This window comes from Penaeus chinensis, chromosome 20 (genome assembly GCF_019202785.1).
Source record: "Penaeus chinensis breed Huanghai No. 1 chromosome 20, ASM1920278v2, whole genome shotgun sequence".
NCBI classification, from domain to species: domain Eukaryota; kingdom Metazoa; phylum Arthropoda; class Malacostraca; order Decapoda; family Penaeidae; genus Penaeus; species Penaeus chinensis.
This window is the reverse complement of record NC_061838.1, coordinates 7,065,821-7,070,820: the sequence shown is the minus strand read 5'-3', so window position 1 is coordinate 7,070,820 and position 5,000 is coordinate 7,065,821.

The following is a 5,000-nucleotide window of genomic DNA, read 5'->3' as shown; positions in this document are numbered from 1 at the left end:
GTTATTATTATTATTATCATGATTATAATAATCATAATCATTATCATTATCATCGTTATTATTCTCATTATTATTATCATTATTGTTATCATTGTTATTAATAATGATAATACTAATAATAAAGATTAAAATGATAATAATGATAATAATAACAGTAATAATAATAAAAATAATTATGACATTAATTATGATAATAATAATTGTGATATTAGTATCCATATAATTATTATTGTTATTAATATTATCATAATTGTTATTATTATTGTTATTATTATTATCATTATTTTCATTATTATTATTATTATTATTATTATCATTATTATTATTATTATTATCATTATCATTTTTATTATTATCATCATTATTATTATCAATATCAATATTATAATCATTCTTATTGTTATTAGTATCATCATTATTATTACTCTCATTATCTTTTTGGTCATTATTACTTTTATTATTATTATTATTATTATTATTATTATTATTATTATTATTATTATCATTATTATTATCTTTATTATCATTTCTATTATTGTTGATATTATGATTATTGTTATTAGTATCGTTATCATCATCATCATTATTAACATTACTATTAGGATCATGATTATTATTACTATTATTTTTATCATTACTATTATGATTATTATTATTGTATCATGATTTTTATCGTTACTTTTGTTACTATTATTATTATTACTGTTGTCTTTATTATTGATAGTTATTATTATTTTTATAATTATTATTACTATTATTGTTATTATGATTATTATTATTATTATCAATATCATTATCATAGTTATTATTATTATTTTTAGTATAATAATTATTATTGCAATCATTATCATTATTATTATTATTGTTATTATTATTATTATTATTATTATTATTATTATTATTATAATTATTATCATTATTGATATTATTGTTATTGTTATTAGTATCGTTATCGCCATCATCATTATTTACATTATCATTATTATCATTATTATTATTATTATTATTATTATTATTATTATTATTATCATATCTATTATTTCTATTTTGATTATTATTATTGGTATTATGACTATTTTCGTTACTATTGTTACTATTATTATTATTATTGTTCTTCTTCTTCTTTCTTATCATTATTATTATTATTGTTATTATTATTATTATTATAATTATTATTACTAGTACTCTTTGTTTTTATATTTATTATCATTACTATCATCAGTATTTTTATCCTTGTTATTGATACTGAGATTATTTTTACTATTATTATTATTACTGGTGTTGTTATTATTGATATCATAATGCTCATTATCATTATTATCCTCATTATCCTATCTATAATATTCTCAAAGTATATAAAAAAAAGAAAAAAATCTTCAAGTACTGAACGTCTGTCTTACCAAATACAGACTGTCAGTGAACGATTAAGCTTCGGCATGACATTAATAATAAATAACATCAACTTTTTTCAGATTCATTGGACTATAAAAGGTAGTCTTGGGAATAGAGAAGTCTAGTGGTATATATGTTTAAACGCTCCTGTGAAGTTCTTTGTCTGTCTGAAAAGCATATGTAAGTACAGCATATATACGCATATAGGAACACAGACATACACACACTCACACTTAGACAGGCACACACACACACACACACACACACACACACACACACACACACACACACACACACACACACACACACATAGACACGCTTACTCACAACCTGACAGATTTAAACATTTGTAAAAAGGTTAACTCAAAGCTCATTATGAATGAATCATGACTCCCGCATGGCAAACACAAGGCCAGCGCTCAGGCCACACATGTTCGACATATGGCCATTGCATGACTAACACATGAACTTCGATCGCCTCATAACCAACTCATAACCAACAAATGACACATCCTAACGACTGTATCATATATCCCCAAATAGCTACCTCATAACCCCAACAACCAGGAAACAATCCCTCATAACGATTACATACTCTCTCATAACTACCATCTAATACCACATAAAAACCCCCTCCTGTTCCCTCATAATGACGCCCTCGCCCTCATTATCCTCACATGACCCGATCATTACGTCTAAACCTCATAAGCAACCAACCCCATGAGCGCTTCATAACCTCACAAATAACTCCATTTTGAATCCGTTCCTCAAAACTCCTACATGGAACCCTCACTGCCTCATAATCACCAACATGGCCGCCTTCAAAGCGTCATAGCCCCTACTTGACTCCTCATAACAACATAACTCATACATGACTCCCTCAAAGCCTCATGATAATATTATAACACCCTCATAACATGGAACCCTCATAATAACTATATGACTTAACCTTATGACTTAACACTTACATGCCTCCCTCATAACAACAATGTGTCCTCATATCCCCGACGTGACCCCCTCCTATTAGTTATATGACCTCATAAACCGTACTGAACCTCCTCATAACACTTATATGACGCCCTCATACTGCCTACACAATCCCTTCCTATTAAGTTAACTATATGACCTCATAAACTTCCCTACATGACCCCCTCCTATTAACTATATGACCTCATAATCTTAACCCCCTCATAACCCCTACATGACCCCATCATAATCTCATAACCTCTCATTCCCTTCCTTAGCGACAGCCCGAGTTGAACGCCGAGACACGTAATTAACCCTTCGGTGGAACGGTCGAAAGGGCGATAATCTCGAGAATCTCTCTTTTTTCCCCCCTTCGGCGATAAATATCCGTTTCCTTTGGGTGATATTTCCCCTCTGCCACGTCTGCAGACTTCCCCCCTCCCCCCCACCCTTGCAACCGCTCGAACCGTACCCGGAAATAAATCCAGCTAAACGTTTGCCGGCGGGTGCTTAATTCCTTCTTTAATAACGCCCGTAAAAGTTAATTGACCGACATATCAGGCTGCTGGTCCCGCGTGGGCGGGGGGGGGGGGGGGGGGGGGGGGTATGGGAGGGGTATGGGAGGGGTATGGGAGAGGTTTGGAAGGGGAAAGGGAGAGGTATGAGGGGGTATGAGAGGGGTATGGGAGAGGTTTGGAAGGGGAAAGGGAGGGGTATGGGGGTATGGGAGGGGTATGGAAGGAGAAGTGGAGGGGTATGGGAGGGGTATGGGAGGGGAAATGGAAGGGTATGGGAGGGGTATGAGAGAGGTTTGGAAGGGGAAAGGGAGGGGTATGGGAGGAATCTGGAAGGGGAAAGGGAAGGGTATGGGAGGGGTCTGGAAGGGGAAGGGGAGGAATATGGGAGGGGTATGAGAGGGGTATGAGAGGGGAAATGGTAGGGTATGGGAGAGGTATGGGAGGGGTTTAGAAGGGGAAAGGGAGGGGTATGGGAGGAGTATGAGAGGAGTCTGGAAGCGGAAAGGGAAGGGTATAGGAGGAGTATGAGAGGGGTATGGGAGGGGTCTGGAAGGGGAAGGGGAGGGGTATGGGAGGGATATAAGAGGGTTATGAGAGGGGTATGGGAGGGGAGGGGGAGGGGGAGGGGAGGGTTATGTGAATGGCATGAAAGGGGAATGGGATGAGCATGAAAAGGGTATGGGATAGGTATGTGAGGGGTATGGGAATGGTATGAAAGGGCCATGTGGGGGGGTTGTGTTTTGAGTTATGGGGGGGGGGGGCGAGGCGTCGGTCATAAAAAGGGATAATTGTTGGGGATAATGTTAAAGTTATTGTTATTATGAAATTGTTTGTAATAATAGTATTTGTATTATTGCTAATGATAGTAGCATTTGTATCGGTATTAGTATTGGTATTAGTATTGAAATTAGTATTGATATCATTATCATCATTATTATTGTTGTCATCATTATTATTATTATTATTATCATTACTATTATTATTACTATTATTATTGTTATTATTATTGTTAATTTTATTATTATTTTCATTATTATCAACTTTATTGTCATCATTACTATTATTGTTATCCTTATTATTATTATCATTACCATTATTATCACTGCTATTATTATTGTTGATTTTATTATTATTATCATTATCATGAACTTTATTATCGTCATTATTATTGTTATCATTATTATTATTATCATTACTATTATCATTATAAGTATTGTCATCATCATCGATATTATTATTATTATTATTATTATTATTATAGTTATTGTTATTATTATTATCATTATTATTATTATTAGTAGTAATATTACTATAATTATTATTATTGTTATTATCTTTATCATTATTAGTAATATAATATATTTATTATATCCTTATAATCAACAGCAGCATTATTATTGTTATTATTATTATTATTATTATTATTATTATTATTATTATTATTCTTATTATTATCTTCATTATTATTATTATTATCATTATCATCATCATCCTTACTAGCATTTTTACTTTTATAGTTTTCCATATTATTATTATTATTATTATTATTATTATTATTATTATTATTATTATTATTATTATCATCATTATTATTATCATTATTGTTATCATTATTATTGTTATCATTATTACTATAATTGTTATTATTAATATTATTATTATGATTATTGTTATTATTACTCTCACTATTTTTATTACTATTGTTATTATCCTTATTCATATCATTATCAGTATCATTATTATTATAGTCATCATCTTCATTGTTATTTGTATTATAATTATCATAATTATTATTATTATTATTGGTATTATTATTACTATTATTATTATTAGTAGTAGTAGCAGTATTACTACTACTATTATTATTAGCACTGTTATTGTTATTATCATATTATTATTATTTATATTATTATTATTATTGTTATCATTATTATTACTATAATACTGATAATAATGATAATAATAATTATTATTATTACTACTATTATTATTATTATTATCATTAACATTATTATTATTATTAAGATGATGATGAAGATGATTATTATCACCATTAAAATGATAATGAAAACAGTAATGATAATGATAGTGGTGATACTGACAACGAAAATAATAATCGACAGT